Source organism: Vulpes lagopus, chromosome 2 (assembly GCF_018345385.1).
Source record: "Vulpes lagopus strain Blue_001 chromosome 2, ASM1834538v1, whole genome shotgun sequence".
Taxonomy (NCBI): domain Eukaryota; kingdom Metazoa; phylum Chordata; class Mammalia; order Carnivora; family Canidae; genus Vulpes; species Vulpes lagopus.
Window position 1 is genome coordinate 41154919 of NC_054825.1, and position 27390 is coordinate 41182308.

General features: G+C 40.2%; 1 protein-coding gene and 1 pseudogene across 1 annotated transcript in view; one reads left to right on the forward strand and one right to left on the reverse strand.

Moving 5' to 3' along the window:
• The first annotated feature begins 930 nt into the window (after positions 1–930).
• Positions 931–27390, forward strand: part of PTPN20 (protein tyrosine phosphatase non-receptor type 20) — a 133517-nt gene continuing 107057 nt past the window's right edge. Inside the window, exon 1 of the mRNA XM_041731215.1 lies at positions 931–1013. The gene's annotated coding sequence lies outside the window, so the exon portion shown is untranslated. The remainder of the gene's footprint in view (positions 1014–27390) is intronic.
• LOC121484870 lies at positions 16269–16830 on the reverse strand (annotated as a pseudogene).

Consider the following 27390-nt stretch of genomic DNA (forward strand, 5'->3'; position numbering starts at 1 on the left):
GACCCACCGGGGGCAGCAGCGTGCGGGGGCGATCCCGGGCAGACGTGGGGGGCGGACTCGATCCACCGGGGGCAGCAGCGTGGGGGGCGGACTCGGATCCACCGGGGCAGCAGCGTGCGGGGGCGGACTCGGATCCACCGGGGGCAGCAGCGTGGGGGGCGGACTCGGATCCACCGGGGCAGCAGCGTGCGGGGCGGACTCGGATCCACCGGGGGCAGCAGCGTGGGGGCGGATCCACCGGGGCAGCAGCGTGCGGGGCGGACTCGGATCCACCGGGGCAGCAGCGTGAGGGGCGGACTCGGATCCACCCGGGGCAGCAGCGTGGGGGGCGGACTTGGATCCACCGGGGCAGCAGCGTGGGGGGTGGACTTGGATCCACCGGGGCAGCAGCGTGCGGGGCGGACTCGGATCCACCCGGGGGCAGCAGCGTGGGGGGCGGACTTGGATCCACCCAGGGCAGCAGCGTGGGGGGCGGACTCGGATCCACCGGGGCAGCAGCGTGGGGGGCGGACTCGGATCCACTGGGGCAGCAGCGTGGGGGGCGGACTTGGATCCACCCAGGGCAGCAGCGTGGGGGGCGGACTCGGATCCACCCGGGTTAGCAGCGTGCGGGGCGGACTCGGATCCACCCGGGGGCAGCAGCGTGCGGGGCGGACTCGGATCCACCGGGGGCAGCAGCGTGGGGGACGGACTTGGATCCCCCCGGGGCAGCAGCGTGCGGGGCAGACTTGGATCCACCGGGAGGCGCGGTGCATGGCCAGGGCCCCACGGAGCGGGCGGTGGCCCCAGACACGGCGGCCTGCCCGCGCCGCCTCCCCGCCGGCCTTGGGCGGAGCGGGGCCCGCGTCCGCCGCTGCCGGGGGGGACCCCTACCCTGGGCTGTGTGACACCCAGCTGTACTGTGACGTGAGTTGTGGTTCTTGTGTGTGACAGGTTTGGGGCAGGAAACTCTGGCTCTGTTGATAAAGAAAGGCCTTGGAATCTCTTTGAGGATAATGGAGCTGATATGATTGGTAAGAAGCCATAATCAGGTACTAAGACGTGTCTTCGCTGGCCAGGGCTGGGGAGGCTTAGAGGCCAAGACCTCCGTCCTCAATCAAGCACCAGTGAGGGCTGAGGGCCCTAGCAAGAAACGGAGCATGAATTCAGCTAATTCAGCAGCCATTTCTCAACACCTCCTGTGTGTTCATGCACTGTTCTGGAAATCGAGAATATATCTGAACAAGACAGGCATATCTTAGCCCTGCTTAAGGGCTCATATCTGAGCCCTGCCTCGATGGAGTTATATTCCAGGTGGGAGATAGCCAGTCAAGCCTGTGTCCTGAGTCCTCGGTTTTTGCCTTGCCTGCAACACTTGCTGTTGAATGACATGAGGAAAACTGTAGGTGGTGGTGGGGGTAGGTTTCATTTTGGAAGAATTAGCTTTTGAGTGTGTGTTAGGTTTGAGATGCCTACAAGGTTTTTCCCCAACATGCACCATACAAACAACAGAGTTGGAAAGAATTTTCCAGTGAACTCTGTATATCCGTCACCTGGGTCCTACAATTAACATCTAGCCACCTTTGTTTTGTTTTGTTTTGTTTTCCGTATATTGGTTTATCTCTCCATAAATCTACAAGGTAACACCTTGTAGATTTATTTTTCTTTATTGTGGTAAAATACAAATAACATAAATCTAACAAGTTTTTAAGTTGAGAAGTCAGGTTGGCCATTGAAAATTTGAGTCTGAAGTTCTGGGTGATGTAAGGGCTTTGGAATCACTACCATAAAAGTGGTATTTAAACCGAAGGATTGGTTGAACACCTAGATTGAGAGTGTACACAAAGAGGAGAAGGCAGGGAAGCCAAACAAAAGGAGGAGGTGGTGGTTAACAGTGGTGAACGCTAATGTGTAAGATGGATGTGGAATTAGGATTTTAATCATTTTAAAAAGAATGACTAGTGGAGTAGAGGGGCCTTGAGGTGAAGTGGACTTTTTTTTTTTCCGAGATAGAAGAAACTATAATATATTTTTATGGCAGTGCGATCAAAGTCCTAGAAAGGAAGGAATGATGCAGATGAGAGAGGGGAACATTGTGGAGGGAAGTCCTTGGATATCTGAGAGGGGAGGAGACCCCAGAACACATGGGTAGTTGGCTTTGAATTGACAGGAACACATACTCCATTATAACTAGAGGGGAAGTGGAGACAACAGCTGCAGATACCAACAGGTGGTAGTGGCACTGTGTGTCTGTGATGCTGTCATTGAAGGGCATAGAGGAGAGGAGAAGAGGTGCTAGAACTCAGAGGAGGCACATGTGCCATCGTCCTCCTGGAGACTGGCAAAATAAACTAGAGATTCAACTGTCAGGCAATGTTAAATACCTGTTTGAGGTGTGTAGTCATGAATTTAAAGTGAAATCAACCAGTGAGTTTGTGTGGTTGTCTTTGGGAATGTTAGACCCTGAAAGTGTATTTTGAGGATTAAATGAGGTAATACGCAGAAATCATTTAATGAGTGGTAAGCATATGATGAATGTTATCTATTTTTGTTTGCGTTCTCATTTTGTTTGTCCCTTGTTTATGCAAATGTAACTGAGGGGGGCTGACCTTTACCACTTGACAGGGTCTTCTCCAATCAACCCTGAGTCTTCTGTGGCTCTCTAGAAGTGTGGTTCATGGTGTGGTTACATTTATGCAGCTTCATGTTTGGGGATGTTGGTGAAAGAGGCCCAACTGTAGCAAATGAGGCTCTCATTGCAGACTGATTCCCTCTTGGACCCAATAGGTTAGGGCTCTGTTACAGTGGCAGTTATAAAGTTCTTGTGAAAAATCTATTTTGTGTTTCATATTGGATCTGGTATACTGGGAATTTATATATCACCAGAAGAGGTTTTTGGTTTAATAGGTTGTCATTTCTCCTTGACCACTTTGACTGAAACTGACAGCTCTTTAAAATGCCCAGTACTGTCCTAAGTATATTACATGCATTGTTTTGTTTAATCCTCACCCCAACTCAGTGAGTCCGGGCTGTCATTATCTTTGTTTTTCAAATACAAAAATGTTGCAGAGGTTAAGTAACTTACCCACAGTACACACAGTCTGATCTCCAGTTTCTGATGCAGACTAACTTAAAAAAAAATTTTTTTAAAGACTGCTTGGCCATCACTCATCTACACTGTAGTGGTTAAGGTAATGGACTGAAGCAAATTGCCTGGGTTTAAAAACTGCTGCTTACTAGCTCTGTGTCTTAGGGCAAATCATTTAACTTCTATGTGCATTTGTTTTTGTTTGTTTGTTTTTTTAATCTATGAAATGCAAATAATAATGGTACTTGCTTGATAGGGTTATTGTGAGGATCACATGAGTTAATGTATCTAATAAGCTTAAAATAATGTCTGGTTGTTTAAATGCTATTATCATCTCTGCCTGGTAGTGCCACCAGGGTGATATATTTGTACTGATTGAATGACTTCCCTAAAATCATTCTCTAAGGACCCTGCTATGCTACTGTGTTTAGTGGAGTATGAAAATTGCAGGGCACTCTTAATGCTCCTAATTCGGGAATCACCTTTCCTTAGATTTTGTTATCTCTCTGAGGGAAGTACATATAACAATTTGCCTCTAGGTGCAGACAACAACTTGGATTTCATTCAGACTCATCTGACCAATTAACCAATGAGGTTAATTTCATTAGTCCTGGTATTACATGCCACTTAAAGGGAAATAAGGCCTGGGTCTTCCATTTTGCCATTCTCAAATTGCCATTTGGTTAGAAAGGCCAGCAGACTGCATAGCTGGTACTGGGCACAGTGTATGGTAAATTACGTGGGTCACTTGTCTGCACATTAAAATGTTCTGCAAAGATCTGTAAAATGTAGACTTACTGTGATGTGTTGCATCAGTTACTGATTAAAAGCAACGGGGCAGGCTTGGCATTGGAAAGCCAGTGAAGGTTCTAGATGATCTTTGTTGGTACACAAAGGGAGAGTAAATGTATGATACAAGGTAGTGGTTCCCTGTGGGCTTCTGTCAGAATCACTAGGGGAAGTCTTATGATGCTTTGCAAAACGACAGGCTCCGTGTCCACAGATTCTGAATCTCAAAGTTTATGGCAGCATTCTGGAATCAATCTATTTTTTGAGAGCTCTGCGAATGACTCAGATGTGCAGTTAGCATGGGATGCCATTAGTACAAATCAGTGTTTTCCAGCCCTGACTGTGTTTTAGAATCACAGATCAGTTCCCTTTTTAAAGAATACTGATGAAAAAAAAAAAAAAGAAGAATACTGATGCTCTGGACCTACCCCAGGGATTCTGGTTTGGCTTGCGCAAAGTCTGGAAATTTGCAAAGCTTAGGTTGATTCTAATCTGCATCCAGGTTTGAGAATCACTGGTATAATCAGCTGTATTTTTCTTCAAAGTTTAGTTACTCATAGATTTAAAATAGATATAGCTTCAGGCAGCATTATATCATCAGGATGGTGAAAAAAGTTAGCATTTCTGAACTCTCCAATGCAAATGTTCAGTTCAATAATCAGGTAACAGTGGAAGGTATGAATTGATGATTTAATTATCATCTATCATGCTAAACAATGAAGTTTGACCTGGAAAGGCAAATCAACATTTACTAAGAGCTTTGCATGTAATCTCAATCGTTGGGAGGTGTGTATTACTCCCATTTTGTAGATTAGATTTTTGGGACTGAGGGAGGTTAAGTAACTTACCCAAGATCTCTACCCAAGTGTATACAGCTCCACAGCCTAGGTTCCATTTCCTCAGTAGTTTTCAATCTTGACCACACACTGCACCTTGGAGAACTTTAATGATTAAAACTTGAATCCCATTCTTAGATTCTGATTTCATTGGTTTGGTATGGCCTAGAATCAATATTTTGCAGTGCTTTCCAGATAATTTGAATGTGTGCAACCCTGGTGGTCTAAATTTATTTTCTTTTACATCAGCAGGTTGCCCATCTGTGGACTGCTGACAGTAGGTTCTTTGCCTTCTCAAATTTACTTACCTTTGTATCATTTCTTTCTGCTCCTTTTAATATGTATGTATTGAGTTCCCACTTTTTGCCATTGTCTTGGTGCTGAGGTGACACAGTGGTGACAAGACACCAAGTCATCATGGTACTTATATTGAGGGAGAGAGACATTACACATGTGAACAGATGCATAAGGGCTGACATAAGTAAGCTTTAGAGTAATGGAAAGTGCTTCTTTTTAAGATTTTTTATTTACTTATTCGAGAGAGAAAGAGAGAGAGAGAGACAGAGAGAGAGAGAGAGAGAGGCAGAGACACAGGCAGAGGGAGAAGCAGGCTCCATGCAGGGAGCCTGACGTCGGACTTCAGCTGGGGTCTCCAGGATCATGCCCTGGGCTGAAGGTGGCGCTAAACCGCTGGGCCACCGGGGCTGCCCAGAAAGTGCTTTTAAGAAAAGTAAAACAAGATAATGAGTAAAGTGATCCCGACATCCGTGCATGACAATTCTAGTTGCTCTGCATTTTTGCCAGAACCACTTTATATTGTTTATGTGCATGTGTGTTTCATTTTAGCCATTTTAATGAGTGTATAGTGGCATCTAATTATTGTTTTCTTTTGCATTTTTCTGTTGATGAATGGTGTTGAACATTTCTTCATATGTTTATTTGCCATCCATAGTTTTTCTTTCTTTGTTCAGATATTTTGCTCATTCAAAGAAACTTGGGTAGGAGGCAGGGCAAGATGGTGGAAGAGTAGGGTCCACAAGTCACCTGTCCCCACCAGCTTACCTAGATAACTTTAAAATCACCCTGAAAACCTAGAAATTCGGTCTGAGATTTAAAGAGAGAACGCTGGAATGCTACAGTGAAAAGAGTTTGCGTTTCTATCAAGTACAATTTGGGTTTGGCCACTCTGCACTGAGCAAAATGACTAGAAGGAAAAACTCACCACAAAAGAAAGAATCAGAAACAGTCCTCTCTTCCACAGAGTTACAAAATTTGGATTACAATTCAATGTCAGAAGGCCAATTCAGAAGCACAGTTATAAAGCTACTGGTGGCTCTAGAAAAAAGCATAAAGGATTCAAGAGACTTCATGACTGAAGAATTTAGATCTAATCAGGCAGAAGTTAAAAATCAGTTAAATGAGATGCAGTCCAAACTGGAGGTCCTAAAAATGAGGATTAATGAGGTAGAAGAACGAGTGAGTGACATAGAAGACGAGTTGATGACAAGGAAGGAAGCTGAGGAAAAAAGAGAAAAGCAATTAAAATATCATGAGGATAGGTTAGGGGAAATGAATAACAGCCTCAGAAGGAAAAATCTACGTTTAATTGGGGTTCCAGAGAACGCTGAAAGGGACAGCGGTCCAGAAGGTGTATTTGAATAAATCATAGCTGAGAACTTCCCAAAATTGGGAAGGGAAACAGGCATTCAGATCCAGGAGATAGAGAGATCCCCCCCTAAAATCAATAAAAACTGCTCAACACCTCGACATTTAATACTGAAGCTTACAAATTCCAAAGATAAAGAGAAGATCCTGAAAGCAGCAAGAGACAAGAAATCCCTAACCTTTATGGGGAGAAGTATTAGGATAAGAGCAGACCTCTCCACAGAGACCTGGTAGGCCAGAAAGGGCTGGCAAGATATATTCAGGGGTCCTAAATGAGGAGAACATGCAGCCAAGAATACTCTATCCAGCAAGGCTCACATTCAGAATAGAAGGAGAGATAAAGAGCTACCAATATAGGCAGCAACTGAAAGAATATGTGACCACCAAACCAGCTCTGCAAGAAATATAAAAGATAAAATATCTTTTCTCTCTAAAAGAAAGAGGAAGTCCAAAGAAACAATCCACAAAAACAGGCACTGAGTAGGTATCATGGTGACACTAAATTCATATCTTTCAATTCATATCTCTGAACATGAATGGGCTTAATGACCCCATCAAAAGACACAGGGATTCAGACTGGATAAAAGAGCAAGACCCATCTATTTGCTGTTTACAAGAGACTCATTTTAGACCTAAGGACCTGAAAATAAAAGGTTGGAGAACCATTTACCATTCAAATGATCCTCAAAAGAAAGCAGGGGTAGCCATCCTTATATCAGATAAACTAAAGTTTATCCCAAAGACTGTAGTAAGAGATGAAGAGGGACACTATATCATACTTAAAGGAACTGTCCAACAAGAGGACCTAACAATCATGAATATTTATGCCCCTAATGTGGGAGCTGCCAAGTATATCAATCAACTAATAACCAAAGTTAGGATACTTAAATAATAATACACTTATACTTGGTGACTTGAACACAGCGCTTTCTATAATCGACAGATCTTCTAAGCACAACATCTCCAAAGAAACAAGAGCTTTAAATGATACACTGGACCAGATGGATTTCACAGATATCTACAGAACTTTACATCCAAACGCAACTGAATACACATTCTTCTCAAGTGCACCCTGAACTTTCTCCAGAATAGACCACATACTGGGTCACAAATCAGGTCTTAACTGATACCAAAAGATAGGGATCATCCCCTGCATATTTTCAGACCATGATGCTTTGAAACTAGAAATAAATCACAAGAAGAAGTCTGGAAGGATTTCAAACACGTGGAGGTTAAAGACCATCCTGGTAAAAGATGAAAGGGTCAACCAGAAAATTAAGGAAGAATTAACAAGATTCATGGAAACTAATGAGAATGAAGATACAACCATTCAAATTCTTTGGGAAACAGCAAAAGCAGTTCTGAGAAGGAAATACATTGCCAATACAAGCATCCATCCAAAAACTGGAAAGAACTCAAATACAAAAGCTAACCTTTCACCTAAAGGAGCTGGAGAAAAAACAGCAAATAGATCCTACACCCAGCAGAAGAGAATTAATAAAGATTCAAGCAGAACTCAAGAAATAGAGACCAGAAGAAGGATGGAACAGAGCAACAAAACCAGGAGTTGGTTCTTTGACAGAATTCATAATATAGATAAACCATTAGCCAGCCTTATTAAAAACAAAGAGAAAAGACTCTAATAAAATCACGAATGAGAAAGGAGAGATCGCCACTAATACCAAGGAAATACAAACGATTTTAAAAACTTATTATGAGCAGCCATATGAAAATAAATTAGGCAATCTAGAAGAAATGGACGCATTTCTGGAAAACCAGAAACTACCAAAACTGGAACAGGAAGAAATAGAAAACCCGAACAGGCCAATAACCAGGGAGGAAATTGAAGCAGTAATCACAAACCTCACAAGACAAAAGTCCAGGGCCAGATGGCTTCCCAGGGGAATTCTATCAAATGTTTAAAGAAGAAACCATACATCTTCTACTAAAGCTGTTCCAAAAGAGAGAAAGAGATGGAATACTTGCAAACTCATTCTATGAGGCCAGCATCACCTTAATTCCAAAACCAAAGACCTGACCAAAAAGAATTATAGACCAACATCCCTGATAAACACAGAAAAATTCTCAACAAGATACCAGCTAATAGGATCCAACAGTACATTAAGAAGAATATTCACCATGATCAAGTAGGATTTATCCCTGGGATGCAAGGCTGGTTCAACACTCGTAAAACAATCAATGTGATTGATCATATCAGCAAGACAAAAAACAAGAATCATATGATCCTCTCAATAGATGCAGAGAAAGCATTTGACAAAATGCTGCATCTATTCCGGATCAACACTTCAGAGTGTAGGGATAGAGGGAACATTCCTCAGCATCTTAAAAGCCATCTACAAAAAGCCCACAGCAAATATCATTCTCAATGGGGAAACACTGGGAGCCTTTCCCCTAAGATCAGGAACAAGACAGGGATGTCCACTCTCACCACGGCTATTCAACATAGTGCTAGAAGTCCTAGCCTCAGTAATCAGGCAACAAAAAGAAATAAAAGGCATTCAAATTGGCAAAGAAGAAGTCAAACTCTCCCTCTTCGCCGATGACATGATACTGTACGTAGAAATCCCAAAATACTCCACCCCAAGATTGCTAGAACTCATACAGCAATTCGGCAGTGTGACAGGATACAAAATCAATGCCCAGAAGTCAGTGGCATTTCTATACACTAACAATGAGACTGAAGAAAGAGAAATTAAGGAGTCAATCCCATTTACAATTGCACCCAAAAGCATAAGATACCTAGGAATAAACCTAACCAAACAGGTAAAGGATCTATACCCTAAAAACTACAGAACACTTCTGAAAGAAATTGAGGAAGACACAAAGATGAAAAATATTCCATGCTCATGGATTGGCAGAATTAATATTGTGAAAATGTCAATGTTACCCAGGGCAATTTACACGTTTAATGCAATCCCTATCAAAATACCATGGATTTCTTCAGAGTTGGAACAAATCATCTCAAGATTTGTGTGGATAGACAGGGGAATGTTAAAAATAGCCAAATAGCCAGGGGAATGTTAAAAAATAAAACCATAGCTGGAGGCATCACAATGCCAGGTTTCAGGTTGTACTACATAGATCAATGAGCAGAATAGAGAATCCAGAAGCGGACCCTCAACTTTATGATCAACTAATATTCGACAAAGGAGGAAAGACTATCCACTGGGAAAAAAGACAGTCTCTTCAATAAATGGTGCTGGGAAAATTGGACATCCACATGAGGAAGAATGAAACTAGACCACTCTCTTACACCATACACAAAGATAAACTCAAAATGGTTGAAAGATCTAAATGTGAGACACGAATCCATCAAAATCCTAGAGGAAAACACAGGCAACACCCTTTTTGAACTTGGCCACAGCAACTTCTTGGAAGATACATCCATGAAGGCAAGCGAAACAAAAGGAAAAATGAACTATTGGGACTTCATCAAGATAAGAAGCTTTTGCAAAGCAAAGGATACAGTCAACAAAACTCAAAAGAACCTACAGAATGGGAGAAGATATTTGCAAATGACATATCAGATAAAGGGCTAGTATCCAAGATCTATAAAAAAGTTATGAATAGTGAAAGGGAATAAAGGGGAAAGGAGAAAAAATGAGTGGGAAATATCAGAAAGGGAGACAGAACATGAGAGACTCCTAACTCTGGGAAACGAACTAGGTGTGGTAGAAAGGGAGGTGGCCTGGGGGTGGCGGTGACTGCGTGATGGGCACTGAGGGGGGCACTTGATGGGATGAGCACTGGGTGTTTTTCTATATGTTGGCAAATTGAACACCAATAAAAAAATATAAAAAATGAGTTAAAAGTAGATCTGCCCTATGACCCAGCAATTGCACTGCTGGGGATTTACCCCAAAGATAAAGATGCAGTGAAATGCCGGGACTCCTGCACCCCTATGTTTATAGCATCAATGTCCACAATAGCCAAACTGTGGAAGGAGCCTCGGTGTCCATTGAAAGATGAATGAATAAAGAAGATGTGGTTTATGTATACAATGGAATATTACTCAGCCGTTAGAAACAACGAATACCCACCATTTGGTTCGATGTGGAGGGACCTGGAGGGTATTATGCTGAGTGAAATAAGTCAATCAGAAAAGGACAAACATTATATGTTCTCATTCATTTGGGGAATATAAAAATTAGTGAAAGGGAATAAAGGGAAAGGAAAGAAAATGAGTGAAAATATCAGTGAGGGTGACAAAACATGAGAGCCACCTAACTGTAGGAAATGAACAAGGGGTAGTGTAAGGGGAGGTGGGCCGGGGGGTGGCAGTGGCTGGGTGATGGGCACCTAGGGGGGCACTTGGAGGGATGAGCACTGGGTGTTATGCTATATGTTGGCAAATTGAACTCCAATAAAAAAATTAAATAAAAAAAGAAACGGGTTATTTGTCTTCTTGGGTTATAAAAATCTTTATATGTTTGGAACACAAGTTCTTTTTTCAGTTAGGTTTTTCTCCCAGTCTGTGACTCTTCTTTGTATTTTCTTAACAGTATCTTTTGTAGAGCAGGATTTTAAAATTTTTATGAGTCTAATTATACATTTTTCCCTTTGTATTTAGTGCTTTTAGTGTCCTAATGCATGTGTTTTCTCATAGTTCTGGAAACTACAGTATGAGGTCAAGTTGTTCAAGCCATGTTCTCACTGAGAACATACTCTCACTTCCAGAGTATGCTATATTGGATAGGTTGAGAATATTCCAAATCATCAAGTGCTTGTTCCTTTTTGCTTAACAATTCCTTTCTCCATTTCTTTCTCTCTTGCTTGTTGCTATAGGCAGCAAGGAGAAACCATGGTCACATCTTCCACACCTAGCTTAGAAATATCCTTAGCTAAGTAGCCACGTTCATTACATTTGACCCTTGAACATCAATCATAGGTTTGAACTGTGTGGGTTCACGTATATGTGAAGTTTTTTAAGATAAATAGCAGTATAGTACTATAAATGTATTTTCTCTTCCTTATGGTTTTTAAATAACATTTTTTTCTATAGCTTACTTTATTGTTAAAATACAGTATGTGATGTGTCAGTTGACTGTGTTTTTGGTAAGGCTGCCAGTCAACAGTAGGCTATTAGTAGTTAAGTTTTTGGAGAGTCAAAATTTATAGGTGGATTTTTACTACATGAGATGTCAGTGCTTCTTACTGCCACTTTGTTCAAAGGTCAACTGTAGTTATAAGTTGTACTTTCCATCCAACAGGAGAACATAATTCAGCCAATTTCTGCCATTTTGTGACAACGATTGGTTTTCTCAGTATCCAATAATATATTCATGTTTTCCTTTCAAGGCCTTGCCAGGAAAATCTTTAAAGTTTATATTGCTAGCAACATTCTGTTCTTGACAGTGTATGTATTCTTTCTCTAAGATGATGTATGTTTCCTCTAAGACTGTAGATGCTTTTTTTCACCATTTCCTTTTTTTCTCTCAGACCCCTCACAAAATCACCTTTAATATCTGTATTTCTACCAACAGCCCTTTCTAAGCAGTCTAAGCTTTTTCTGTTGTGTGCCTCAAAACTCTTAATTCATCTACCCATTACCTAATTTCAAAGCTACTTCCATCTTTTTTTTTTTGTATCTCTCACAGTAAAACTGTACTTTTCTGGTACCAGCATATGTATTAGTTTCTTAGGGTTGCTATAACACGGTGCTATAAATGGGTGGCTTTAAAAAAAACAGAGTTGTAATTTTTCATGGTTCTGGATGCAAAATTCTGAAATTTTGTCACAAAGCCATGCTCTGTGAAGTCTCTACAGAAGGATTTTTTCCTTGCTTCTTCCTAAGTTTTAGTGGTTGCCAGCAATCCTTGCTCTTCTTGGCTTCTAGACACATCACTCCAGTTTTTGCCTCTGTTGTCACGTGGATTTCTTCCTCTGCATCTCTCCAAACTTTTCTTAAAAGGACATCAATCATTGCATTAGGACCTCATCTTAACTTGATTATGTCTGCAAATAGCCTATTTCCAAATAAGTTTACATTCACAGATACTAGGGTTTAGGACTTCAAAATATCTTTTTCTGGGGATGCAGTTTGCCCTCAACAATCATATAGGAGAAAACATAGGTGACTTTTGGTTATGGCAATGAGTTTTTGGATACTACACCAAAAGGAATCATTTATGGATCACTGTGAAAGAAAAGATTGATAATTTAGTCTTTATTAAAGTTAAAAACATCTGTGAAAAGTTCTGTTTAGAAAATAAAAACAAGCCTCATACTTGGAGGCGATGTTTGCAAAATACATATCTGAGGACTTGCAACATAGTTGAAATCATACAATATGTGGCCTTTACAGACTGGCTTCTTTTCCTGAGCAACATTCATTTAAGGTTGCTCCATATCTATTTTATAGCTTGATAGCTCTTTTTATCACCAAATAATATTACATTGTATGGATGTCCCACAGTTTGTTTATCCATTCACTTATTGAAGTACATTTTTCCCCTCAGTTTTTGATGATTATGAATAAAGTAGCTATCAACATTTGAACACAGGGTTTTGTGTGGATATAAGTTTAGAATCAATTGTGTGAATACCTAAGGAGTACAATTGCTAGATCATATGGCAGTACTATGTTTAGCTTTGTAAAAAATGTGCTAAACTGTCTTCCAGAGTGGCTGTACCATTTTGCATTCCCAGCAATGAATCAACATCCTTAACACCACTTGGTTTGGCCAGGGTTTTCGATATGTAGTGACATCCCCTTGTAACTTTCAGCTCTCTAATGACATATGATGTTGAGCATTTTTTCATATGCTTATTTGCCATCTGCATATATTCTTTGTTGAAGTGTAAGTTTACATCAGCCCATTAAATTTTTTTTAATTTTTCTTTATTTATGATAGTCATACACACACACAGAGAGAGAGAGAGAGAGAGAGAGAGAGAGAGGCAGAGACATAGGCAGAGGGAGAAGCAGGCTCCATGCACCGGAAGCCCGATGTGGGATTCGATCCCGGGTCTCCAGGATCGCGCCCTGGGCCAAAGGCAGGCGCCAAACCGCTGCGCCACCCAGGGATCCCTGCCCATTAAATTTTTTTTAATTGTTGAGCTTTTTAAGAGTTCTCTTCTTTAAAGCCACCCAGATTGTGGTACTTTGTTATGGTAGTCCTTGGGCATCAATACATTTACCTTTTAGAAGTTTTATAGTTTTGTGCTTTACATTTAGGCCTATAATCCATTTTGAGTAATTTTTGTAAATGTAAGGTCTTTCTTTATGCTTATGAATATCTAGTTATTTCAGTACTATTTGTCAAAAATAATATTCTTTCTGCACTGAATGGCATTTGCTCTTTCATCAAGAATCAGTTGACTGAATTGGTGTAGGTCTATGTCTGGGCTCTTTATGGATATGTTTGTCTGTTTTTTCACCAGTACCATGCTGTGTAGATTACTGTAACTTAATAATAGTAAGTTCTGAAATCCCATAGTGTCAGTGCTCCAACTTTGTTCTTCAGTATTGTGTTGATTATTCTGAATCTTTTGCCTTTTTCACATACAGTTTAGAATGACTTTATTGGTAACTCCAAAATGACTTGCTGGGATTTTGATTGAAATTGCATTGACTCTATAAAACATATTTGCAAGAATTGAGATCTTAACAGTTTTGAGTCTTTCTATCCATGAACATGAAATATTTCTTCATTTATTTAGATGTTTCCTTTTTTTTCCAAAATCTTTTATTTTTTATTTTTTAAATAATAAATTTGTTTTTTATTGGTGTTCAAATTGCCAACATACAGAATAACACCCAGTGCTCATCCCATCAAGTGCCCCCCTCAGTGCCCGTCACCCATTCACCCCCACCTCCCGCCCTCCTCCCCTTCCACCACCCCTAGTTCGTTTCCCAGAGTTAGGAGTCTTCATGTTCTGTCTCCCTTTCTGATATTTCCTACCCATTTCTTCTCCCTTTCACTATTATTTATATTCCCCAAATGAATGAGACCATACACTGTTTGTCCTTCTCTGATTGACTTACTTCACTCAGCGTCATACCCTCCAGTTCCATCCACGTTGAAGCAAATGGGGGGTATTTGTCATTTCTAATGGCTGAGTAATATTCCATTGTATACATAGACCACATCTTCTTTATCCATTCATCTTTCGATGGACACTGAGGCTCCTTCCACAGTTTGGCTATTGTGGACATTGCTGCTATAAACATCGGGGTGCAAGTGTCCCGGAATTTCATTGCATCTGCATCTTTGTGGTAAATCCCCAGCAGTGCAATTGCTGGGTTGTAGGGCAGGTCTATTTTTAACTCTTTGAGGAACCTCCACACAGTTTACCTGAAAGACAGCCTCTTCAATAAATGGTGCTGGGAAAATTGGACATCCACATGCAGAAGAATGAAACTAGACTACTCCCTTGCACCATACACAAAGATAAACTCAAAATAAATGAAATATCTAAATGTGAGACAGGATTCCATCAAAATTCTAGAGAACACAGGCAACACCCTTCTTGAACTCGGCCACAGTAACTTCTTGCAAGATACATCCACGAAGGCAAAAGAAGCAAAAGCAAAAATGAACTATTGGGACTTCATCAAGACAAGAAGCTTTTGCACAGCAAAGGATACAGTCAACAAAACTAAAAGGCAACCTGCAGAATGGGAGAAGATATTTGCAAATGACGTATCAGATGAAGGACTAGTTTCCAAGATCTATAAAGAACTTCTTAAACTCAACACCAAAGAAACAAACAATCCAATCATGAAATGGGCAAAAGACATGAACAGAAACCTCACAGAGGAAGACATAGACATGGCCAACACGCACATGAGAAAATGCTCCGCATCACTGGCCATCAGGGAAATACAAATCAAAACCACAATGAGACACCACCTCACACCAGTGAGAATGGGGAAAATTAACAGGGCAGGAAACAACAAATGTTGGAGAGGATGCAGAGAAAAGGGAAGCCTCTTACACTGTTGATGTTTCCTTTCTTTCATCAGTTTTGTAGAGTTCCTCATATATATCCAGTACATATTTTATTAGATTTATACCTATGTATTTCATTTTAGGTGAAGCTATTGTAATGATTTATTTTTTTATTTCTGATTCCATTTCTTCATTGCTGATATATAGGAACGGAATTGATATTTGTGTGTTAACTTTGTACCCTTCAGTCTTGCTGTAATTGCTTATTTGTTCCAGGAGTTCTTTTGTTGTTGATTCTTGGGGGTTTTCTTCATAGACTATCATGTGATCTGAGACGAAAGACAGTTTTATTTTTTCCTTTCCAATCTGTATGTCTTTTATTTCATTTTCTTGTCATATGTGTTAGGTAGGACTTCTATAATTTGATCTTGAATAGGAGTGGTGGGAGAGGACAACCTTGCCTTGTTCCCCATCTTAGAAGAAAGCATCCAGTTTATCATCATTAAATTACCTGTAGAACTTTTTGTAGATGTTATTTATCAAGTTGAGGAAGTTCCCCTCCTCCAATCCTAGTTTTCTGAGAGTTTTTATTGTGAATGTATTTGGATTTTGTTAAATATTTTTTTCTGTGTGTATTGATATGTTAGTATAATTTTTCTTCTTTAGCTTGTTTTGTTGCATTACATCAATTGGTCTTCAAATGTTGAACCAGCCTTGCATACCTGGAATAATTTTTGCTGGTCAGGGTGTATAATTATATGTATATGTTACTGGATTCAATTACTAATATTTTTGTTGAAGATTTTTGTATCTGTGTTCATGAGTGATTTTGGCTTATAGGGTTTTTTCTTTCTTTTCTTTTAGTGTCTTTATCTGGTTTTGATGTTAGGGCAATGTTAGCTTTATAGAATGAGTTCTCTACTATTCTGTTTTGTGGAATAGATTGGAGAGAATTGGTATGGTTTTTATTGATTTAATTAATTTATTTTTTAAATTTGCATTTATTCTATGCAGAATTTACTCCCGGGCTATAAGTTTTTGTTTCTTCAGTTTCTTCTGGGATATCTTTTTCTTCTGTGCAACCTCCTCTTCTGGTTTAGGAACAATCTTCTCTTTATCAGTAAGAATCATCTTGATGTCGCAGGGAGAGCTCATGTGTGGGTTAATCCGGCCATGAGCCCTGTAGGTTCTGTGTCGCATCTCGGGGGCTTTGTTCACCTGGATGTGCTCAATGACCAGAGAATCTACATCTAAACCCCTAAGTTCAGCATTACTCTCCACATTTTTAAGCATGTGCAGTAAAAATTCAGCACTCTTCTTGGGCCACCAACCCTGTGTCCAGCCCCACTCTTTGGTCAACTCCACCATTGTAGCGAGGGAATGGCACACACTGCTTCTGCAAAGTGACATCTTTCAGATACTTGGTGGCTTTTCAGATATGGATACCCTTGATGGCCTGGGCACTTTCATGTGTGTTCTTAAAGTGAACACAAAGATTTGAACCTCTCGACTTGCATGATTTTGTAGGGTATTCTGGGTCCAGTGAGTAGCGAACCATCTCTGGAGGTCATCTCAGGCCGCTTGGGGGAAGAGCTATTTAATTTATTTTAATAGACATAGGCCAATTCAGATGATCCACTTTTTCTTTTGTGAATACTGATAGTTTATATTTTATAAAGAATTGATCTCTTTAAGTTATCAAATTTCCTCTATTATCCTTCTAATGTTCATAGAATCAGTAGTAATGACCCCTTTTTATTTCTGATATTAGTAATTGCTATCATCTCACTTATTTTGTTATCCTGGTTTATTGATTATATTAATCTTTGCAAAACAAGTTTTTTACTTAATTGATTTTCTTTATTGATTTGGTGGTATCAATTTCATCTATTTCTGCTCTGATATTTATTGTCTTTTCTTGTGTATTTTGGGTTTACATTCCTCACCCTTTCTCTTATTTTCTGAGGTAGAAGCTTAGTGGTTGATTTTATCTTTCTTTTTCTAATATACGTATTTAGTCCTTTACATTTCTTTCTAAGCACTGCTTTTGCTGTGTCTCACAAATTTTGTTAAGTTGTATTTCCATTTTTATTTAGTTCAAAATATTTTTAAATTTCTCTTGAGAATTCTTTGACTTCTGTGTTATCTAATCACATATTGTTTAATCCCCAGCTGTCCTTCTATTATTTATTTCTAGTTTAATTTCACAATGGGCTTAGAGCATATTTTGTACTCTTAAATTTAAGTATGTTTTATGGCTTGAGATATGACCTATCTTTGTGAATGTTCCATGTAAGCTTGAGAAGAGTTTTTATTCTGCTGTTGTGAAAGAAGTATGTAATAAATAAATGTCAATTAGATATAGTTGATTGCTGGTGTTTATTGGTTCAACTGTGTCCTTACTGAATTTCTGCTTACTGATCTTTCAACTACTGATAGAAGGGTGCTGAAGTCTATAACTAAAATAGTGGATTTGTTCATTTCTCTTTGTAGTTTTATTACTTTTACTTTCTGCCTCACATATTTTGATACTTTTGTTAGGCCACATACAAGTTAAGGATTGTTATATCCTCTTGGAGAATGGATGACTTATCACTATGTAGTACCACTCCTTGTCCTTGATAATTTTCCTTGTTCTGGAGTCTTTGCATGAGATTGCTATAGATACTCTCTAGCTTTCTTTTGAGTAGTGTTAACATCCTACATCTATTTCTTTTCCTTTCTAAAAAATTAATATTTGCCTTCATATTTAAAGTGGGGCTCTTTTTATTTTTTGAGGGTGAAGGGGAGGGACAGAAGGGAGAGAGAGAGAGAGAGAGAGAGAGAGAGAGAGAGAGAGAGAGAATCTCCAGCAGGCTCTATACCCAGCACAACCTGATGCAGAGCTTGATCTCATGACCCCGAAATCATGACGTGAGCCAAAATCAAGGGTCGGATGCCTAAGTGGCTGAGCCACCCGAGCACCCCTAAAGTGGGATTCTTCTAGACAACTTGTATTTGGGTCTTTTAAAAATCTACTCTGACATGTTAATGTATTTACTAGACTATTCACATGTAAAGTGATAATAATGTAGTGGAGTTAATGTCTATCATATTTATAATTGTTTTCTATTTGTTATACTTGTTCTTGGTTTCTTTATCTTCTCCCACTTTTTTTTTGCCTTCTCTGATTTTAATTGATCATTTCATGGTCAGTAATTTATGGTAAATCATTTTTTCTTCTCTTAATTAAAAAATAATTTTTTAGTTGCTATCCTAGTGTTTGTAGTAAACGTTTATAATAAATATAAGTCCACATTCAAATAAGATTATGCTGTTTCATAGGCATTCCAATAATCTTATTACATACTAGCCTCAGTTTTTCCCTCTTATCCCTTATAACATTGTTGTCATTTCATTTATCCATATGCTATAATCACCCAGTACATTGCTGGTTTTATTACTTTGAAAGTTATTAGATCAATTAGGAATAAGAAAAAGAAACAATTCTATTTCACCTTCATTTATTCCTTCTGTGATGTCCTTTGTTACTGTACCTCTTGGTTTTTGACCTTTCCTTTTCCTTTTCCTTTTCTTTGAAGAACTTTACAATTTCCTGCAAAGACGATCTGCTAGTGGCAAAGTCCCCCAGTTTTTGTTTGTTTGAGAAAGTCTGTTTCTCCTTCACATTGGAAGGATAATTTCACTGGATACAGAATTCTAAATTTGGATTTTTTCCTTTCAACATTTAAAGTACTCCACTCTATAGTCTTCATTGTGTGGTTTCTGATGAGAAATCTGATGTAATTCTTACTCTTGTTCCCCTATAGGTATTTTTACCCTCTTCTCACTTCTTTCAAGATTTTTCTCTTTGTCTTTGGTTTTCTGCAGTTTTAATATGATATGCTTTGGGTATTTATCCTCCTTGGTGTTCTCTGAGCTTCTTGGGTCTTTGGTCTGATATCTGTTACTAATTTTGGGGAATTCTTGATTAATTTTTCTTCAAGTATTTCTGTGCCTTCCTTCTTCCCTCCCTCCCTTTCTCCCTCCTTTCCTGCTTTTTTCCCTTCCTTTATTCTCCTTGTGGCATTCCCATTATACATACATTATACTTTTTGAATTGTCCAGTAGTTGTTATATATTTTGTTCTGTTCCCTACCCACCCTTTCTTTTTTCTCTGTCTTTTCAGTTTGGGGAGTTTATGTTGACATATCTTCAAGCTCACTTGGCTCGTTTCACAGCCATGTCCAGTCTGTGCGGAGTTCATCAAAAGCATTCTTCATTTATGTTGTAATGATTTCAGCTTTGAGCATTTCCTTTTTATTCTTTTTAGAATTTCCATCTCTTTGTGTACATTACTCATCTGTTCTTGTACATTATTTACTTTTTTTTGTCAGAGCTCTTGTTATATTAAATCCCTACCTGATAATTTCAATCAATATATGTGTCATGTATGAATGTAGTTCTGATATTTGCTTTGTCTCCTCAGATAGTGGGATTTTTCTTTTGCTTGTTTAGAATGTTTTGTAAGTTTTGTTGAAAGCAAGACGTAGTATTAGCATAGTAGGAACTGAGGTAGGTACTTAGAATGAGGTTTTTGTCATTCTGGCTAGGAGCTGGACTCTGTGTAATGTTTCCAAAGCTGTAAGTGCCAGGGATAGCAGTTTCTTCTAATATATATATATTTTTAATCTTTCCCTACCTTTTTTCTCTTTAGGTCTTCCTAAGAATTCCTCCTTAAATAGAGTTTGTGGCTTGCAACTTTTTCGGTTATAATCCCCTGCTGACATACTGAAGCCTAATTGAGATGGTAGGGTTTTGAGGAGGAAAAGCATTGTTTAATCTTATGATTAGATCTCATTTCTTTGTGGGTGTGAAGTCCTTGGGTTGCAACTTTCTGAAATGTTTTTAGTCTCTCCTTTTTTCCTTTTTACATAAGGCAGGTGGTTAGAGGAGCCTAGAGTTGCCCATTGCTCTTCCTCGAGGTCAGGTAAGGCTCTAGTCAAGTACTTTTCCTAGGAGTGCAGGCCATTATCCTGGAGAGTTTAGGAACAATGCAAAATGGTTATTCTGTTCTCCTCTCTCTCATCTAAAGCACAGGTTATTATATTTTTAAAAATATTTTTCCTCATGAGAACCTGGTGGAGTTCCTGGAGCTAAAATCCATACAAGTATTGGGGCCTCTGTAAGTAGGGACCCTTAGTTATTGAGTTCTTTCCCCCACTCCTTTTTTTATTTTGGAGCTATATTTCGTTCCATTATATGATTATACATTCATCCAATGAGGGGCATCTGGACTGTTTTAAGGTTGTAATTATTATGAAAAGCTCTGCTATGAACATGGATGAGGAAGTCTCTGTGGGTATCTAGGTTTTCCGTTCACTTAATAAATTTTCCTTTGTAAATATCTAAGAGTGAATGTGCTACTTCTGTGGTAAGTATATGCTTAATATAAAAAGAAACTGCCACACTTGATTTAAAAGCATTTGTATCATTTTACATTCTCCAACTATACATGAGAATACATAACTTTTCCAAATCATTGTCAAAACTTCCAATTTTTAGCCATTTTAGTTTTGGGCTTTCTAGTGTGGGAAGTAGTGGTATCTTATTGCAGTTTTATTTTGCATTTTCTTTTCTTTTTTTTAAAATAAATTAATTTTTTATTGGTGTTCAATTTACCAACATACAGAATAACACCCAGTACTCATCCCGTCAAGTGCCGCCCTCAGTGCCCGTCACCCCACCTCCCACCCACCTCCCCTTCCACCACCCCTAGTTCATTTCCCAGAGTTAGGAGTCTTAAAGTTTTGTCTCCCTTTCTGATATTTCCCACACATTTCTTCTCCCTTCCCTTCTATTCCCTTTCACTATTATTTATATTCCCCAAATGAATGAGAACATACACTGTTTGTTCTCCGATTGACTTACTTCACTCAGCATAATACCCTCCAGTTCCATCCACGTTGAAGTAAACGATGGGTATTTGTCATTTCTAATGGCTGAGTAATATTCCATTGTATACATAAACCACATCTTCTTTATCTATTCATCTTTCCATGGACACCGAGGCTCCTTCCACAGTTTGGCTATTGTGGACATTGCTGCTAGAAACATCGGGGTGCAGGTGTCCCAGCGTTTCATTGCATCTGAATCTTTGGGGTAAATCCCCAACAGGGCAATTGCTGGGTTGTAGGGCAGGTCTATTTTTAACTCTTTGAGGAACCTCCACACAGTTTTCCAGAGTGGCTGCACCAGTTCACATCCCCACCAACAGTGCAGGAGGGTTCCCTTTTCTCTGCATCCTCTCCAACATTTGTTGTTTCCTGCCTTGTTAATTTTCCCCATTCTCACTGCTGTGAGGTGGCATCTCATTGTCGTTTTAAAATTCCCCTGGCTATACGGGGTCTTTTCTGATTCCACACAAATCTTAAAATAATTTGTTCTAACTCTCTGAAGAAAGTCCATGGTATTTTGATAGGGATTGCATTAAACATATAAATTGCCCTGGGTAACACTGACATTTTCACAATATTAATTCTGCCAATCCATGAGCATGGGATATTTTTCCATCTCTTTGTGTCTTTCTCAATTTCTTTCAGAAGTTTTTAGGGTATAGATCCTTTACCTCTTTGGTTAGGTTTATTCCTAGGTATCTTATGTTTTTGGGTGCAATTGTAAATGGGATTGACTCCTTAATTTCTCTTTCTTCAGTCTCCTTGTTAGTGTATAGAAATGCCATTGATTTCTGGGCATTGATTTTGTATCCTGCCACGCTACCAAATTGCTGTATGAGTTCTAGCAATCTTGGGGTGGAGGCTTTTGGGTTTTCTATGTAGAGTATCATGTCATCGGTGAAGAGGGAGAGTTTTACTTCTTCTTTGCCAATTTGAATGCCTTTAATGTCTTTTTGTTGTGTGATTGCTGAGGCTAGGACTTCCAATACTATGTTGAATAGCAGTGGTGAGAGTGGACATCCCTGTCTTGTTCCTGATCTTAGGGGAAAGGCTCCCAGTGCTTCCCCATTGAGAATGATATTTGCTGTGGGCTTTTCGTAGAGGGCTTTTAAGATGTCAAGGAAAGTTCCCTCTATCCCTACACTCTGAAGAGTTTTGATCAGGAATGGATGCTGTATTTTGTCAAATGCTTTCTCTGCAGAGGATCATATGGTTCTTGGTTTTTCTCTTGCTGATATGATGAATCACACTGATTGTTTTATGAGTGTTGAATCAGCCTTGTGTCCCGGGGATAAATCCTACTTGGTCATGGTGAATAATTTTCTTAATGTGTTGTTGGATCCTATTGGCTAGTATCTTGTTGAGAATTTTTGCATCCATGTTCATCAGGGATATTGGTCTGTAATTCTCCTTTTTGGTGGGGTCTTTGTCTGGTTTTGGGATTAAGGTGATGCTAGCCTCATAGAACGAATTTGGAAGTACTCCATCTCTTTCTATCTTTCCAAACAGCTTTAGTAGAAAGGTATGATTTCTTCTATAAACGTTTGATAGAATTCTCCTGGGAAGCCATCTGGCCCTGGACTCTTGTGTCTTGGGATGTTTTTGATGACTGCTTCAATTTCCTCCCTGGTTATTGGCCTGTTCAGGTTTTCTGTTTCTTCCTGTTCCAGTTTTGGTAGTTTGTGGCTTTCCAGGAATGCATCCGTTTCTTCTAGATTGCCTAATTTATTGGCGTAGAGCTGTTCATAATATGTTTTTAAAATCGTTTGTATTTCCTTGGTGTTGGTAGTGATCTCTCCTTTCTCATTCATGATTTTATTAATTTGAGTCTTCTCTCTCTTCTTTTTAATAAGGCTGGCTAATGGTTTATCTATCTTATTAACTCTTTCAAAGAACCAACTCCTGGTTCTGTTGATCTGTTCCACAGTTCTTTGGTCTCGATTTCATTGAGTTCTGCTCGAATATTAATTAACTCTCTTCTTCTGCTGGGTGTAGGATCTATTTGCTGTTTTTTCTCTAGCTCCTTTATGTGTAAGGTGAGCTTTTGTATTTGAGTTCTTTCCAGTTTTTGAATGGATGCTTGTATTGCGATGTATTTCCCCCTCAGGACTGCTTTTCCTGCATCCCAAAGATTTTGAATGGTTGTATCTTCATTCGCATTAGTTTCCATGAATCTTTTTAATTCTTCCCTAATTTCCTGGTTGACCCTTTCATGTTTTAGCAGGATGGTCCTTAACCTCCACTTGTTTGTGGTCCTTCCAAACTTCTTGTTGTGGTTTGGTTCTAATTTCAAGGCATTATGGTCTGAGAATATACCGGGGACTATCCGGATCTTTTGGTATCGGTTCAGACCCGGTTTGTGACCCAGTATGTGGTCTATTCTGGAGAAAGTTCCATGTGCACTTGAGAAGAATGTGTATTCAGTTGAGTTTGGATGTAGAGTTCTGTAGATACCTGTGAAAGCCATCTGGTCCAGTGTATCATTTAAAGCTCTTGTTTCTTTGGAGATGTTGTGCTTAGAAGACCTATCGAGGGTAGAAAGAGCTAGATTGAAGTCACCAAGTATAAGTGTATTATTATCAAAGTATTTCTTCAGTTTGGTTATTAATTGGTTTAAATATTTGGCAGCTCCCACATTCGGGGCGTATATATTGAGGATTGTTAAGTCCTCTTGTTGGATAGATCCTCTGAGTATGAGATAGTGTCCCTCTTCATTCTCACTATAGTCTTCGGGGTAAATTTTAATTTATCTGATATGAGGATGGCTACCCCTGCTTTCTTTTGAGGACCATTTGAATGGTAAATGGTTCTCCAACCTTTTAATTTCAGGTTGTAGGTGTCCTTCTGTCTAAAATGAGTCTCTTGTAGACAGCAAATAGATGGTCCTGCTTTTTAATCCAGCCTGAAACCCTGCGCCTTTTGATGGGGTCATTAAGCCCGTTCACGTTCAGAGTTACTATTGACAGATATGAGTTTAGTGTCATCATGATATATATTCAGTCCTTGTTTTTGTGGATTGTTCCACTGAACTTCTTCTTAAAGGGGAATTTTAAGAGTCCCCCTTAAAATTTCTTGCAGAGCTGGTTTGGAGGTCACATATTCTTTCAGTTGCTGCCTGTCTTGGAAGCTCTTTATTTCTCCTTCCATTTTGAATGAGAGCCCTGCTGGATAAAGTATTCTTGGTTGCATGTTCTTCTCATTTAGGACCCTGAATATATCCTGCCAGCCCTTTCTGGCCTGCCAGGTCTCTGTGGAGAGGTCTGCTGTTACCCTAATACTCCTCCCCATAAAGGTCAGGGATTTCTTGTCTCTTGCTGCTTTAAGGATCTTCTCTTTATCTTTGGAATTTGCAAGCTTAACTATTAAATGTCGAGGTGTTGAATGGTTTATTTATTTTAGGGGAGGATCTCTCTATTTCCTGGATCTGAATGCCTGTTTCCCTTCCCAGATTCGGAAAGTTTTCAGCTAGGATTTGTTCAAATACATATTCTGGCCCTCTGTCTCTTTCGGCGCCCTCGGGAACCCCAATTAAACGTAGGTTTTTCTTCTTCAGGCTGTCGTTTATTTCCCTTAATCTGCCTTCATGGTCTCTTAATTGTCTGTCTCTTTTTTCCTCAGTTTCCCTCTTTGCCATCAATTGTCTTCTATGTCACTCACTCGTTCTTCCACCTTGTTAAGCCTCGTCTTTAGGACTTCTAGCTTGGATTGCATCTCATTTAATTGATTTTTAATTTATTCCTGATTGGATCTAAATTCTGCAGGCATGAAGTCTCTTGAGTCCTTTATGCTTTTTTCTAGAGCCACCAGTAGCCGTATAATAGTGCTTCTGAATTGGCTTTCTGACATTGAATTGTAATCCAGATTTTGTAACTCTGTGGGAGAAAGGACTGTTTCTGATTCTTTCTTTTGAGGTGAGGTTTTCCTTCTAGTCATTTTGCTCAGTGCAGAGTGGCCAAAAACAAGTTGTATTGGGAAAAGGAGAAAAGGAGAGAGAGAGAAGGAAAGAAAAGAGAAAAAGAAGAGAAAGAAGAAAAAAAGGGAAAAAAAGAGAAGAAAAAGAGATAGAAAAAGAAAGGTGAAAAAAAGGGGGGTGGGGAAGCAATCAGAAATCGAAAAGAAAGAAAAAAAACACAAAACAAAACAAAAAAAACCCCAAAAAACATGGGGGAGTATCTTCTGATTCTGTATACTTTAAGTCCCTTGACTTCCCCTGGAACTGGTCCGTCACGCTGGTCTTCTGGGGGAGGGGCCTGCTGTGCTGATTCTCAGGTGTCAGCACTTGGGGGAGCTGCTCTGCCCCCCGCCTGGTGCAGGGCTCAGTGGGGGTTGTTCACCCCGTGAGGCCCCGGGAGGAAGCCACAGTGGCGGGGGCAGCTCTGGGACCCTGGAGTCAGCCTCCGCAGTAGCTCCGGGGCTATCCGTCTGCAGGGCCTGGAGTCAGCCCCCGCAATTACTCCGGGGCTCTCTGTCTGCAGGGCCTGGAGGCTCCGGGGCGGGGCCGCTGATCTGCTCAGCTCCAGGCAGGAGCGTCCTTGCTGTCCTGGGCCCTCCCGGCCTCTGCCTGTCCCGGGGGGAGGCTGGATCCTGGGCTGTGTCCCGGCGCCCTGTGCTGCGGAGCCTGCGCTGTTGGATTCGCGCTCCTGCCCCGCAGCCCCCTCCGCGGAGCCGCCGCCCAAGCCCCTCCGAGCTGCTCCGGGTCCCGCCGTGCGCGCTGCAGCCCTTAGGGTGCTCGGGGCATCTCCCAGGGCGCAGGTGCCTGTTAGTGTTCCCCGGAGCCCGAGGGCATCCCTGCCCTCCGGGGTCCTGCTCTAACTCCCTGCGAGGCCTTTCCGCCCGGGGAAGGTTGGTGCAGCTCCTGCTCCTCCGGGACGGGGCTCTCCTGTCCTGGGGACACTCGCCCCCGCCTCAGCCCGGCTCCTCGCCTCCCCCTTGGAGGCCTTTTGTTTCTTTATTTCTTTTTCCCCGTCTTCCTACCTTGATAGAAGCCGAACTCTTCTCACTGTAGCATTCCAGCTGGTCTCTCTTTAAATCTCAGGCTGAATTTATAGATTTTCAGGATGATTTGAAGGTCATCTAGGTAATTTGGTGGGGACCGGTGACTTGGGGACCCTACTCTTCCGCCATCTGGCCCCTCCTCTCTATTTTGCTATTTCCTGTTACTTATTCATGTTGCAACTTTTCACATGTTTACTGGCAATTTCTTTACCTGTTTTGGGCGAATGTCTATATTTTGCCCATTTTTAAAGAATTTATATAATTGGCCTATAACATTATATTCATTTCAGATGAAGAACATAATGATTCAATATTTGTATATGTTGAGAAATCACCACCATTTAGTAAGATTAAATGATATCCATCACCACATAGTTCTAATTTTTTTCTTGTGGTAAGAACTTTTCAGACCTACTCTCTGAGCAACTTTCAAATATGCAGTATAGAATTATTGACTCTGGTTACCTGCTGTACATTATATCTCCAGGGGTTATGTATTTTATAATTGCAAGTCAGTATCTTTTGACCACCTTCACCTCAGGGGTTTTTGACTTCCAAAGTGGTCCACACTCAGCCTCTAACACTTTGTAAAACTTACTGTTTAATTCTTCCTACCCCTTACTGGCTCTGGTACCTTCTGTTGTAAGTAAGCTGATCTCAGCTTTGCTTCCCTGTATTTGCCTCTCTCTCTCCAGATTTGGGGTGATAATTTGCTTTGCCTCCTCAATTTTCTGGTGGATCTAAGAAAAATCATTGGTTTTTACATTCTTCAGCCTTTTCTTCTGAGGATGGGAGTGATGATTTCCTAGCTATGATCTTTTAAAGACACACATTCTTTTGAATTTTTACCATTTCTAGTATTTTTCACATGTTTAATGTGTATTTAGCTTCAAATTTACATGTGTGTCACACTCCTTTTTTTAAAATATTTTATTTATTTATGAAAGACACACACACACACACACACACACACAGAGGCAGAGATACGGGCAGAGGGAGGCTACTTGCAGGGAGCCCGATGTGGGACTCGATCCCAGGACCCCAGGATCATGCCCTGAGCCAAAGGCAGACACTCAACCCAGGCGTCCCTCACACCTTTTCTTCTTGAAGAGCTTCCTTTAACATTTCTTTTAGTGCTAAGATGATGACACAGAATTCTGTTTATTTTTTCTTTTTTCTTTTTGTAT